Source organism: Triturus cristatus, chromosome 12, assembly GCF_964204655.1.
Source record: "Triturus cristatus chromosome 12, aTriCri1.1, whole genome shotgun sequence".
NCBI lineage: Eukaryota > Metazoa > Chordata > Amphibia > Caudata > Salamandridae > Triturus > Triturus cristatus.
In genome coordinates this window covers 424,512,490-424,528,087 of record NC_140595.1, presented here as the reverse complement: position 1 = coordinate 424,528,087, position 15,598 = coordinate 424,512,490, and positions in this window count along the sequence as shown.

Here is a 15,598-nt window from a genome sequence, read left to right as displayed (position 1 = left end):
TCAGGGTGAATGCCACTTGTGAATCCAGCAATTTAATTTATGGGATAAGATGCCCATGTGGGAAGATGTACGTGGGTAAGACAGAGCGTCGCATTAAGATACGACTAACAGAACATAAATCCAACATTCGATTGAAGAACACAAAATCAGCCCTATCATCTCATTTCGTAGAAGAAAATCATAATGTTTCCCAAATCAAATATATTATACTCGAAACAGTCCGGAAATTTGAGGGGAGAGACAATTCTAAACATCTCCTTAGAAGAGAGAACCACTGGATTCAAAAACTTTCCACCCAAAAACCGACAGGTTTGAATGAAAGAATTGAATTTTCTTGTTATTTGTAATTAATTGCTCCGCAGACTGTACCTTCGTGAACACTGTGTTCGTTCACAATCATATATGACACCCACCGTATCATTGTTTATTGTACTCGCACTTTCCCTGTAAACCTGCCAGATGCGCTAGTGGCACCACTCACAAAACGAGATGATATGTACACATATCTACACAGGTTTGCGCCCCGATGAGTTCCCAACACCTTTTCATTTTTTCGTTTCCTTTATTTTCATACCACTTTTTTTTGGAAGCTGATGACCACCTAAATTAATTTCACACACCCTCCACCTGTTTAATGTGTCCACTTTCTCATCTAACGGGTGATTCCCGCAATTAAGATTGACCCCCCGGCCGTAGAATACCGATTAGCTGTAGTCTTTCTTTCCCGTCAATGGTCATGTGACACATCACATGATCGGAATCATTTTAAAATAGCAAAGCGCGGCCGATAATCTTCGTGCCGTCGCTACGGAAGACGAGTAACGGACTCGAGCACGTTTGAGTTCCTTTTCAGGTTAGTCCATCAGCTAGGATAGACCCATATTTATTCAGCACAATGCCGTAGCTCCCAACACCCATAGTTTAACCGAACCCTACCATTCTTTTACAGATCTTAAAAACAAGACACAGAAAGGCATGTAAGTGACGTTTTCATTCTCATGTCAATGTTCACCTTGAGTGTACACCATTATCATGTCTGTTTGTAAGCCTGTTCATGTTTTTTGCTCGTATTGCCTTATTTAATTTTCATGATGTCACACCACAATGATATTACTTATGATACAAATTGTTTTATACCACATTTACGGTATCCCATTCCGTTTTACAGTGTCAACTCCCTGATGAAGGGCATGACCCTAATGCCCGAAATGCATTGGATAGGATAAATGATGATGACATTGCCTGGGATAAAAACGTTTGAGAATATGTGAAAGAATAACAAATTATGCTCGAAATTAAGCCAAAGTGCTAATGAAATAAATTACCTGCAAACCATTGAATTAACAGAGTGGAAGTCTTTCTTTCTGTGGAAAAGACAACAAAATGTGTGACCATAAAGGGATGACTCTAGAGAACCTCTAGTATCACTTTTTCAACTTATGTTCTAGACGCCGTTGGACCCTCGGCGCCACCTTTTGGTGCACCATAAAAATCAACTAAACCTAATATAATCACAGGTACAACAAATTTGCTGTGCATCTATCCAACCAAACAATGAAATGGAGTTTGACATAGGAGCCAGGCCCTGGGGACAATCCAGCACTGCATCTGCACCACACAGCGTTCCCGAAAATAGGGATGAGCAGGGACCATATCCATGAACTTGAGGCACATGCTGCATAGGTAATACTGAAAACATGCCCACCATGACTGGCTCACTGCACCTTGAGTGTATGTCCAGACAAACATCACACACTGGCCAGACCTAGAAAGGAGAATTCTGGTTTTGACATGTAGGCTTTGCCCGCACCAACCACCCCCTACATGAGACAATTTGTTGAGACACAGGTGGCACTTACATCTCTTAGTCTGGGTGAAATACACAGGGGCTGCATAAATGCAAGATTGGACGCCAAATACCCAAGGTGCGCCTGTCCAAATAATCATGTACAAATGGCCATCATCAGATGATTGTAACAAGACACACAGGCACTGGCCACCGTGAGTATGAACAAGGAAATTCAGGTCAGGCTGTACAGTGGACACTTGTACTACATTTTACGTCAATATACATGGTGCCAGGGGACAATGGCACAGAGCACAACCTATGCTGTAGACACTGAGAGTGTCCACGTTTTGTGATGACACACATGACACCTATGAAAACATGCCCCAGGGGACAGTAGTGGCCACACAACTCCATGGTCCTGAATGGGAGTGACTGCAACACACGCCACCATCCCTATGCGTATCGCACACTCATGCACATCATGTCACAGGCCACAACATAGGACATGCGTGCTGTGAGGCATGACACTTGAGAGACTAACTCCCATGTCTGGACTCAGCATCAGTGCCAACTGACATGGAACCCACATGTACTGAACTGGACAGGGCACAGGCAAGTTCCCAAAACCTGTTACACACCACCCCCACACATGATGCTACATGCATAGTTCACGTGGAGAAAGCGCCAGCCTACATTACCTTGTGAAGGAGTGACTACACACAGACCAGGGAACACATTGCAAGGAGGGGAAGGGAGGCAGGAGAGCACCGCTATACTGTGGGTAACTGGATCTGCACAGGACCTTTAAACCCTGGCAGTGTATCCATGCAACTGTGCACTTACAAATGCTGGTGACACACAACAAACACACATGTACCTACCCCCTTCCTGCTGCTGCTTCTCCTGTAAGCGCCTGTCCAAGTCTGCAAATACCACCGCCAGCACACGCTTGTGGATGAGGGTCAGACGGCGGCGCCCGCGGTTCTTATGGGTCTCAGGTGAGTCCCACAGCAGGACCCGTGCGATCCTCCGCGTCCAGCACCGGATATCCTGCCAGCGTTTCCTCACCTGGGCCAGGCGTCGCTTGCGACCATCCGCACTCCTCACGGCACTGACGGCGGTCAACCATAGGTCATTCATATCTGCTTCATGGCAGAGGCGCCAACCTGTGAGGATGAACAAGTGACACTACATCAATACACCAGGCACATGTCACAGAGAGACATATTGGAACAAATTTGCTGTTTACAACAAGGCATAGTATGCATCCAACGCATTGCACCTTTGTCATAGGGACATGATCCTCTGGGGAAGGGCAAAAGCAGTACGTGCCATTGAAAGTACACAGGTGGAATGAGGGCAACGACACAATCAATGATCCAGGCTCACACTGTGCATCACAAGCTACACCAGGATAATGTGCAGCACCTCTAAGCAGTCACATGCCACTGACGCTACCGCAGCAGAGTACACAGACACACACAGGCACAGGACATGCACCTGCCATTGCCACATGCAGCGACAAACTTCACTCTGCACATGTGCCACTAGACGGGGGGGGCTCACAGGTGTGGGGCTGGCCCTGCACATCAGACACACAGCACTGCTCCCTGCTCACATCACATGGGCAGGGTATATCCATCCCTCATGCAGCCCGGGGGCCACACTCCACATATGCACCCACCCACATGACAGGGGACTTACACACACACCGATGTCCAGGGTACGAACACATCATGTGGACACTCTCAACACAGGTACACAGAACTAACACACATCTGTGGGTACAGTCACCTGTCACACTGGGCTGACCACATCATAAAATGAGGACTGTAGAGGATACATTCCCAGGAGGACAAGACAGGCAGAATGTGGCATGCACCATGCAGGGATTGTCACAGTAAACACAATGCAAGTGAGGATGGCAGACATGCACCACAGCATGCACTGGCTGGGAGACATCAGGCATTCCCCCCCGGGACCCCCCCTACAGTACATAGCATGTGTGCCACACCTGGACACAATGCCAGAAGTCACAGTCACAAACAAGGGACACAGTCTGTGCTAGTAGACTCTGCACTCACCTGATACCCTGGTCGGCCATACAGCAGGGGGTACTGTGGGAGCATCACATCCAGCAAAGCCAGGTTCTCCTCCAGGGTGAAAGGCTGTGACCTCTCCACAGACCTTGACATGGTTCCAGGGAATCAGTAGCAGCAGCTGGGTCATCGAATACAAAGATGTGCAGGCAAGTGCTCCCTCATGGGACCTGGCTGCCTTATATCTGCCTTGCTGGCCTGTTTCATGCACAGGAGTACAGAGTGATTGGTCACTCACATTTGCATCCTATGTTTCCTCCAATCCCTTCAAACCTAGCACAGTCAGTGGGTTCTTATTGTGTTTTTTTCTTGAGCATGATGTCAACTCCAGAACCACATTGCAACAAAGTAGATTCATTCAAACTGACTACTGCTGTGCACCTGCTTAAAAAAATTCAAACTTTAAACTTGGTCTCCATGACAACCAGCATGCATGTAGGCCTTTATACTTGTCCCTCATGTGTCCCCTATGTAATTTGGAGTTTCACACACAGGTACGGTGCGTACCGGGGCCCTAGGGCACCACAAATGCATAGCAACGGCCCATACAGGCGTGTGTACGGTCCGTACCACTATGGGTACGCATACGCGAGAACACCCATAGTGACAGTGAGCGTACGCGCGTGTGTACGGTCGTATCACTATGGGTGTTCTCGCGTATGCGTACTCATAGTGGTACGGACCGTATACACGCCTGTACGCTCACTATCACTATGGGTGTGCTCGCGTTTGCGTACTCATAGTGGTACGGACCGTACACACGCCTGTACGCTCACTATCACTATGGGTGTGCTCGCGTATGCGTACTCATAGTGATAGTGAGCGTACAGGCGTGTGTACGGTCCGTACCACTATGAGTACGCATACGCGAGCACACCCATAGTGATAGTGAGCGTACAGGCGTGTGTACGGTCCGTACCACTATGAGTACGCATACGCGAGCACACCCATAGTGATAGTGAACGTACAGGCGTGTGTACGGTCCGTACCACTATGAGTACGCATACGCGAGAACACCCATAGTGAGACTGACCGTACACACGCCTGTACGCTCACTATCACTATGGGTACACATACGGCAGCACTCCCATGATGATAGGGAACGTACATAGGGCTGACATACTTGTCCATGGATGGACATCGAGGCATTGTCTGGGCAGTACTACATGTGTGGGGCACAGGTGTGAAAGGCTGTGATGTGGCACATCACTCCTGAGTGGAGAAGGCACCAGATGTATGATGAGATGTGTACAGATGTTATGTGTGACGGTGCAATGTGTGCCAAGCATGGCCTTAACTCCTTTGACATGTGTGCATGTCGTACTGCACACTTGGGATGAGCGTCACTGGCATGGCACAGTCAACAACACACGCAAGTGTCCCCTGATGCCCGCTACTGGGGTTACCACACCAGAAATGTGACTACCCACGGTGCACGATGTGACTATGTCATGTATGTGTGGGGGGTGGCCATTTGCTTGATGTTGGAGCTCCCTCAAAAGAATCAGCTGTTGCAGCAACCAACATGTGTCTGTGTGTAGATGGACATGGCACACTGTTCTGCACACCAGGCCACATGTGGTATCGGATGTGAGGTGCGTATGTATGCATGGGACACGGAGTAGCGTAACAAGGACATGTCTGCATCCTCTCTATGAATGTGTGGTGAGTCATTAGATGTACACCTTATTGGCAAGGTGTGTGGGCTGTCCTAGTGTAATGTCATGTGACCTGTGGCTCTAGTGTTCCGCTACCAGTCTCTGCAATCGACATCCTATTTCTGCTGATGTGTTGATGTATGTCACTCCTGTGTTGCGTCTGGCTGTTCACTTACACTGGGACACAGCTAATCCCATGCCATGGCATGTGGAGGTTCACAATCTCTGTTAGAAGGCGACCTCAGAGGAGCCCGGAGGGGGCCCTGACTATCCTGAGACCAACCCTCGAGGTATCGTAGCCGGGCACTGGCGGGAGGCTCCTCAGGGGAGGAATCTCGTATCTAGGATCGTACACTCGGCACCACACGACAAAGAGACACCACACCGGGAGTTCTTAAGAACAAATCTTTATCCGATCGGAGTTGTAGGATCTTTATGATCAGCAAGGCAAATATATACAGAGTCTTGGAGGGGGGTAGGAGGTAGCGGGACAGTCTTTGGGGATATGGATCAAATGCAGGGGCGTACCCGTCGCACAGCTCACAATCCTCGAGCTGGGGGATACACTTGTCGTCGTCGGGGTCCGGCGGGACCAAGAGAGTCTGTGGGAGCCGCGAGTCACTCAGCAGGGCTCAAGCACAAGTCGGGGGTCTTACGATCTTTCCGGGGAGCCGCGAGTCACTCAGCAGGGCTCAAGCACAGGTTCGGAGGTCTTACGATCTTCAGGGAGCCGCGAGTCACTCAGCAGGGCTCAAGCACAAGTTCGGAGATCTTACGCTCTTCAGGGAGCCGCGAGTCACTCAGCAGGGCTCAGGTGTTTCCAAAGGCGAATCTGCCGGACAGTCCCAAAGTGTAACGCCCTGAACGCCTCAGGATCGTTTAACAGACACGATAATGAGGACGCAACCACTTGTGAAGGGTTAGTTATTTTAATGAAGGCAAAAATAATACAAAGATAAACAAAAGTTATAGTCACTGGAATCCTCCAGGCTAAGTACGTTACCAGCCCACCGCACGGATGGTCCTAACCGTCCTCTGCATATACGCCGATCCCGGCGTATGCCAACAGAGGGCAGAAATGAAATGGCCGACAATGCCAATCGGTAGGCTGTGAGGGGCACGAAGAGTGTTGGGGAGAATCGAGGAGTCAGGGAAACACCCAGCCGGGGTCTCTACCTGAAGGGAGCAGCCGCTCAACCTCTTCCTCAGACTGCACCGGGACGCGGAGTCACCTCCTGGTGATGCGTCACCGATACCCCAATCAAATAGCAAGAAGACTGAACCGAGAGCAGCCGCTCGATCGATCGATCCTGTGGACTTCCGAGTCTGTAACGCGGCAAACACCTCCTGGTGTGCGTTACAGCTGGCAGTCCCTGTATCTCTGGTCTGGCTGGGAGTTACGACTCCAACCAGCAAAAGCGCCACTGCGCTTTGACTCAGCCGAGTCAAGAAGCGAAGCTCAATGGTGGACCGGTAGAGCTTCCGGGTCCTTCACAGGTGACGATGGGGCAAGACACGGCCCAGGGAGTAACGACTCGACCTACCTCCGTTCTTGCCTTACTGGAGCACCACTCCGGAACACTGCTCTTCACGAAGCAGGTACGTCGGTGTAAACACAATATCCGACAGCGTTGTACCTCCCGGTTCCTCCCTTTATAGGGCGTGTTTTTCTTGAGTTATGTAACAGCTCTCCTGTTTACATAAGGGCGTGCTTTCCTTGAGTTATGTAACAGCTCTCCTGTTTACATAAGGGCGTGTTTTCCTTGAGTTATGTAACAGCTCTCCTGTTTACATAAGGGCGTGTTTTCCTGGAGTTATGTAACAGCTCTCCTGTTTACATAAGGGCGTGTTTTCCTGGAGTTATGTAACAGCTCTCCTGTTTACATAACCTCTCAACCGCTAAGCATCCTGGGAGATGTAGTCCGTTTTCGCTGGTTACCGTTTTCTTCCCCTCGCATGACAGGAATTCTTGACAGTACATCCTCCCTCTCAGCGGCTCCCCACGGGTCCAGCGCTGGCAGGAAAACGCCGATGGAACAAGGAGACCAAGCGCGGAGCATGAACCCCTTCAGCCGGTTCCCATGATTGCTCCTCCGGGCCATAGCCTTTCCACGCAACCAGGTACCACAGCTTCCCCCTGCGCCATTTGGACGCCCGTATGCCCGATACTTCATACTCCACCTCCGACTCCACGCATACCGGCCTAGGTGTCCCAGACGGCTTGGAGGGTGCAGGTTTGAGCAATGATACATGAAAGACAGGGTGAATCCGCAAGGACTGGGGCAAACACACCTTCACGTTCACGGGACCCATACACTTGGCAATTCGATCGGGCCCATGTACTTGGGATGGAACACACTGTTCTTTCGAAACCTCATGTTTCTTGTGGATATCCAGACGTAGTCTCCAGTGCGGTACAGTGGCCCGGGCCTTCTCTTCCTGTCTGCCGCAGCCTTGTATTTTCTCTTGGCCTCTATTAGGACAGCCCTTGAGCGCATCAACGTGTCTTTTATGTGTGCCACCCTGTCCGCTGTGGCGGGAATCCTGTCCTCTCTGAACGGATGTAGAAATGGCAAGGACCTGGGATGTTGGCCATAGTTGCTATAGAACGGAGATGACTGTGTGGAGCTGTGAGTGGCGTTTTTATAGGCTATCTCTGCAACCCATAGCAAGTCGACCCATTCTTCCCTGCCCTGGTCCACAAAACATCGCAGATACTGTTTGAGCGTTTGGTTCAGGCGCTCGGTCTGGCCGTCCGTTTGAGGGTGGTAGCTGGTGGACAGGGCGGTCTTAACATGCAGCGCAGTGCACCAAGTCTTCCAGAATTGCGCAGTAAACTGCGACCCCCGGTCCAACACGATCACCCCAGGTAATCCATGCAGTCGTACCACATTCTTTAGAAGTAGTGACGCCAATTCCCCGGCCGTAGGGACTCTCTTGCAGGGGATGAAGTGCCCCATTTTCGTCAAGTAATCCACCACCACCAGTATTGCCGTCATCCCCTGGTCTACCGGTAGGCCCACCACGAAGTCCAGTGATATGCTATCCCATGGTCTATCCGGGGTCGGAAGTGGATGTAAGAGCCCTTGGGTTCGGCCATGGTCGGCCTTCATGGTAGCACACGTAGGACACTCCTGTCCCCACCTCCTGACATCCACTCTCATGGTTGGCCACCAGAAATGCCGTCCCATGCTAGCCACCGTTTTTTCAAAGCCCAAATGACATGCGCATGGAGAGTCATGGCACCAGGTGAATGCTTGTTTCCTTAGCCTAGGCGTGGGTATCAATAGGCACCTGCCCTTTAGGGGTATCCCGTCCTTCAGCTGCCATTCTCTGTGACTGAGGAGCCACCTCCGCCATGCGAACGACCTGATCCCTCTCTTTATTCCCCTCAGGAAAGTATCCGGTTGGATAACCCCCAATACCATCCTCGGGGAAATGATGGAACGCTCGGTCGCAGGCAACGGTTCCTTAACTGCAGATTGACGGGACAGGGCGTCCGCCTTCCGGTTTTCCGTCCCCGGCCGATATGTGATGCGGAAGTTGAACCCCGCAAAGAAGATCATCCACCGCAGCTGCCTGGGAGAAAGGTGTCTTGCGGCCGTCATGAACTGTAGATTCCGATGGTCCGTGTACACCGATACCACATGTCTTGCCCCCATCAACCAATGCCTCCATTCGGTGAAGGCGTCCTTGATTGCAAGAAGCTCCTTCTCCGCAATATGGTAGTTGCTTTCGGCGTCGTTGAGTTTGCGGGACATGTACGCAACGGGATGAAGCACCCCTGTGTCGTGGTTGCGTTGGGACAAGATAGCCCCCAGCGCCACATCCGAAGCGTCTGCTTCCACCACGTAGGGGAGATCCGGATCGGGGTGAGCCAACACCGGCGCCTTACCAAAGGCGCTTTTCAGGGCCTCAAAGGCTGTGTTCGCTTCAGGGGACCAGACAAACTCCTTGGACTTCCTCAGTAGCTGTGTGATTGGGGCCACCAATCCTGAAAATCCATCTATAAACCGCCTGTAAAAGTTGGCGAAGCCAATGAAACTTTGGACGTCCTTCACGCTTTGGGGCACCGGCCATTCTTTCACCGCCTTGATCTTTCGTTCTGCCATCTCCTGTCCCTCTGGACTCAGCATCACTCCGAGGAATTCCACGGACGTGACATGGAAGTCACACTTGCTGAGTTTACAAAACAGCTTGTTTTCCCTCAGCTTTTGGAGCACAGCTTTGACGTGGTGTACGTGCTCCTCCACACTGGACGAGTAGATGAGGATGTCGTCGATATATACGACCACGTAGATATCCAACTCCTCTCTGAATACCTCATTCAAAAAGTACTGAAAGGCTGCCGGGGCGTTGGACAGACCGAACGGCATGACGAGGTACTCAAAAAGGCCGAACCTGGTCTTAAAGGCGGTCTTCCACTCGTCTCCGTCCCTCATGCGCACCAGATGGTATGCCCCTTTCAAATCCAACTTGGTGTAGATACGAGCTTTCTTGACCTGTTCCAGAAGTACACTGATGAGAGGCAAGGGGTACCGATTCTTTATGGTGATCGCATTCAATGCCCTAAAGTCCACACAGGCTCTCAGCTCGCCATTAGCTTTCGGGATGAAGAAGAGTGGCGAGGCGGCCGGAGACTTGGACGGGCGGATGAATCCTAGCTTGAGGAGTTTATCCAGGTACCCCCGGAGATGCACGTTTTCAGGCTCTGTCAGGGCATACAGCCTGCCGCTGGGAACGCTGGCCCCTGGCACCAGGTCGATCTGGCAGTCAAACTGTCTATGTGGTGGTAGCACTTCCGCCTTCACCTCATCAAATACAGCCTCAAAACTGTGATAAGCCTGGGGGAGAGCCACATCTTTTTCTGCCGCTGTAGCCACCGTCTGACTCCCGCTCTCATCTGCGTCAAGGGATTCCGTTCTTTTTCCACAATGCAGGATGCAATACGGTGACGTCATTTCGACGCGATGTGTTGGCCAATCCACAGAGGGGTTGTGTTTCTGTAGCCAAGGCAATCCCAATATGACGCCATATTGGGGCGCTCGGATGATGTTAAAATCGATTTGTTCCAAATGGTTCCTCCCATATCTCATCGGAAGGACCCCCGTGTGCTGCCCGATGGGCCCCGTCACCAATCGCCTTCCGTCTACAGCATAGACGTCTTCGGGTACGGCTTTGGGAAGAAGCACTAGCCCTAGCCTGCATGCCTCGTTGTGGTCCATAAACATGCCAGTGGCCCCGGAATCCACCATGGCCACAATGGGTATCCACTGGTCATGCACTCCCACGTGCACCGTGAGAAACAGGTGTCGGTGTCCCTTAGTGACCGAGTTGGAAAGTGAAGGGATGGATGAGTGACTCCGAGATGCCCCTTCTTTGGTCTGGGAGTCCTCTAGTTTTCCGCCGGTATGTCCACCACGGCTGTTACCGACCGGTTGGCCCGATAACATGACGTCTTCGGTTTGGCAGGGCATTCCCGTACGTAGTGGCCTTTTTTGCCACAATATAGGCACAATCCTTGTTTACGGCGTGACTCTTTCTCCGTGGCTGTGAGGCTCGCTCGTATTGCGCCGATGTCCATGGGTTCTCCCTTGGATGCGGTGGAAGTTTCAGGACTTCCCACCGTCACATAGGATGGAAGGGATTTTCCTTTTCTCCCATGATCCCCTTTTCTTTCACTTAGCCTATGTTCCATCCGTAATACCAGGTTGATAAGGCCCTCACATGTCTTGGGTTGAGGGTCAATATGAGCCACGGCGTCTTTGAGCTCATCGCACAGCCCGTGATGGAAGAGCGCCGTCTGTTTAGCAACAGGCCACTTGGTTTCCGCAACCAGCCGTCGGAACGCGTTGAGATACTGCACCAGGTCGTTGGATCCCTGTCTCAACTCAAGCATTTCAAGGTCCGCCGTGTACGAGTCAGCCCTTCTGTCGAATACCTTCAGGAATTCCTCGCAAAAAGCACCCCAATCACATAAGATGGGGTCGTCCCTGCTCACCAGAGGTACGGCCCATTGTGCCGCGTTTCCAGCCAAATAGGAAATAAGGAAAGCCACACGAGCCTGACTCGTGGGGAACGCCTTTGGTTTGCATGATAAATGTAGCGCCACTTGTGTGAGGAATACCTGCACTGTGTTAGGATCCCCGCTGTACCTCTCCGGTGTTGCCAAGGGGACGGCTACCGGCATTTCCACTACTACAGCAGGGGTCTGGTCCGTGAGGGAGGTGCTGGGCGTGAGCGGGTCCAAGTGGATAGCATCCAGTCTGGCTTTTACATCGGCTGTTTCTTGCCTAGAGGCAGCCAATTCAACTTGCACAGTCACTAAAGCAGCCAGCACATCATCAAGTGTTACCATGTCTGTTATCGACCGGGAGACAGTTAGTGTATTAAGGTCGGATATTTTGTAACGCCCTGAACGCCTCAGGATCGTTTAACAGACACGATAATGAGGACGCAACCACTTGTGAAGGGTTAGTTATTTTAATGAAGGCAAAAATAATACAAAGATAAACAAAAGTTATAGTCACTGGAATCCTCCAGGCTAAGTACGTTACCAGCCCACCGCACGGATGGTCCTAACCGTCCTCTGCATATACGCCGATCCCGGCGTATGCCAACAGAGGGCAGAAATGAAATGGCCGACAATGCCAATCGGTAGGCTGTGAGGGGCACGAAGAGTGTTGGGGAGAATCAAGGAGTCAGGGAAACACCCAGCCGGGGTCTCTACCTGAAGGGAGCAGCCGCTCAACCTCTTCCTCAGACTGCACCGGGACGCGGAGTCACCTCCTGGTGATGCGTCACCGATACCCCAATCAAATAGCAAGAAGACTGAACCGAGAGCAGCCGCTCGATCGATCGATCCTGTGGACTTCCGAGTCTGTAACGCGGCAAACACCTCCTGGTGTGCGTTACAGCTGGCAGTCCCTGTATCTCTGGTCTGGCTGGGAGTTACGACTCCAACCAGCAAAAGCGCCACTGCGCTTTGACTCAGCCGAGTCAAGAAGCGAAGCTCAATGGTGGACCGGTAGAGCTTCCGGGTCCTTCACAGGTGACGATGGGGCAAGACACGGCCCAGGGAGTAACGACTCGACCTACCTCCGTTCTTGCCTTACTGGAGCACCACTCCGGAACACTGCTCTTCACGAAGCAGGTACGTCGGTGTAAACACAATATCCGACAGCGTTGTACCTCCCGGTTCCTCCCTTTATAGGGCGTGTTTTTCTTGAGTTATGTAACAGCTCTCCTGTTTACATAAGGGCGTGCTTTCCTTGAGTTATGTAACAGCTCTCCTGTTTACATAAGGGCGTGTTTTCCTTGAGTTATGTAACAGCTCTCCTGTTTACATAAGGGCGTGTTTTCCTGGAGTTATGTAACAGCTCTCCTGTTTACTTAACGGCGTGTTTTCCTGGAGTTATGTAACAGCTCTCCTGTTTACATAACCTCTCAACCGCTAAGCATCCTGGGAGATGTAGTGCGTTTTCGCTGGTTACCGTTTTCTTCCCCTCGCATGACAGGAATTCTTGACACAGAGTACCCCTTGTTATAGGACGACTCCTCTTTGATGTCCGGAGTCTGTGCAGGCAGGGGTCTTGTCACCTGGGGGTCGCTTGTCGGGGTTTCCTGCCACTGTCTTTTGATCCTTTCAGGGCCGGGTCGGGAGGAGTCCCAGACACCCAGCAGGCGTGGAGCCAGCCCTCGGGGAGGCCAGCGGGCCGATCGAAACCCACCTTCCCAGGGGAGCTCAGAGGTGCGATGGAAACTGCTCCTCCCTCTCTCATCCCAATGGGAGCGCGATGTCCCCCAGCCGGAGTGGCGCCTCTAGGCCAGGGTCGCGCTGGGGCCGGGCGGCCATCCTGGTGCATGAAGTGGGCTCGCGGGCCCGGTGTGGCCGAAAGGAGGAAGGCCACGGACGGGGAAGTCCGGGTCAGGTGTGTGTGTGTTCTGGTGGGAAGGATCGGCTAGGCCGTGGGCTCAGGGGCTGCGTGAGGTGCATGGGTCAGGTTATGTGGTGCGGGGACAGGGGTGGCTAGGCTACGAGGCCGGGTCTAACACGCGTCCCCCCCAGCTGAAAGCCGGAGAGAACTACCCATCCTCTTGGGGGTTCTCTTCGCTGAGGCGGAAGAACCGGGAGAGGCCATCGGCGTTGGCGTGGTCAGTACCAGGGCGATGTTCCACGGTGAAATATATCCCCTGGAGGGAGATTAACCACCGCAGTAGCTCGGGGTTTTCTCCTCTCATCTGCATGAGCCATCGCAAGGGGCGATGGTCGGTTTGGACCTTGAAATGGGTGCCGAACAGATAAGGGCGTAACTTCTTGAGGGCCCAGACTACGGCGAACGCCTCGCGCTCGATGGTGCTCCATCTCTGTTCTGTGGGCAAAAGCCTTCGGCTGAGGAAGGCTACGGGCTGGTCTAGGCCTTAGTCATTCACCTGGGACAGGACGACCCCAATTCCATGCTCGGAGGTGTCCGTTTGTACCACAAACTCCTTGGAGTAGTCGGGAGCCTGAAGGACGGGGGCTGTGCACATGGCCGTTTTTAGGGCATCGAACGCCTCTTGGCAGGCAGGGGTCCACTGCACTTTCTTGGGCTGTTTCTTGGACGTGAGTCCCGTGAGGGGACCGACTAGGCTGCCGTACCCCCGGATGAATCTCCGGTAGTAGCCCGTGAGGCCCAGAAAGGCTCGGACCTCCGTTTGGGTAGTGGGGGGTTCCCAGGCTAGGATGGCGTCGATCTTGGGCTGTAGAGGGGTGACCTGGCCGCTTCCGACCTGGTGCCCCAGGTAGGTTACCGAACCTTGCCCAATCTGGCACTTGCTGGCTTTCACGGTGAGGCCTGCCTGGCGCAGGGCGGTTAGCACCCTCCGGAGGTGCTGGAGGTGCTCACTCCATTCGGAACTGAAAACTGCGATATCGTCTAGATAGGCAGCGCTGAATTTTTCCAGCCCGGCCAGGACTCTATTTACCAGTCGCTGGAAGGTGGCCGGGGCATTTTTCATCCCGAAGGGCATCACGCGAAATCGATAGTGCCCATCCGGGGTGGAGAAGGCGGACCGCTCCTTGGCTCCTTCTGTGAGCGCAATTTGCCAGTAGCCGCAGGTGAGATCGAAGGTGCTGAGGAACCGAGCAGCCCTGAGTCGGTCAATGAGCTCGTCGGCTCGGGGAATGGGGTGGGCATCGGCTCGGGTGACTTCATTGAGTCCCCGGTAGTCCACGCAGAAGCGGAGTTCTGGGGCGACTCCGGGGGCAGCTGCGTTCGGGACCAGGACCACGGGGCTGGCCCAGGGACTGTCTGAGGGTTCGATCACTCCTAAGGTCAACATCTTCGAGACCTCGGCTTGAATGCAGGACCGAACCCGATCAGGGACTCGGTAGGCTCGGTGTTTTACCGGCGGGCTGTCTCCGGTATCCACGTCATGGACACACCAGTCGGTGACTTGGGGGACCAGGGAGAAGAGGTCAGAAAACTGCCCTAGGAGCTGGCGGCAATCCTCACGTTGCTGGGAAGTGAGGGATGGGGAGAGGTTCACTCCCTCTACGGAGCCGTCCTTCTCTTTGGTGCACAGGAGATCAGGGAGGGGATCCGACTCCTCCTCGGCCCCGGCATCAGTGGCCAGCAGGAGGCTCAGCTCCGTCCGCACAAAGTGGGGCTTGAGGCGGTTCACGTGGAGGACCCGGAGGAGGTCCCGTGGTGACTGGACGTCCACCAAGTACGTGACCTGGCTCTTCCGCTCAATCACTTTGAAGGGCCCGGTCCATTTATCCTGGAGGGCGCAGGGTTTCACGGGGGCCATGACCCATACCTGCTGTCCCGGCTGGAACTTGACCAGAGTGGCATTCTGGTCGTACCAGTGCTTCATCTCTTCCTGGCTCGCCTTCAGGTTGGCCTCGGCCATCTCTCGGAACTTCCTAGTCTGGTTTCGGAGGGTCAGGACGTACCGGAACACATCTCGGGGGTGGCCTCGGTGCGCCGCCTCCCACCCTTCCTTGACCAGGCTGAGGGGCCCCCGGACAGGGTGCCCGTAGAGTAACTCAAAGGGGCTGAACCCCA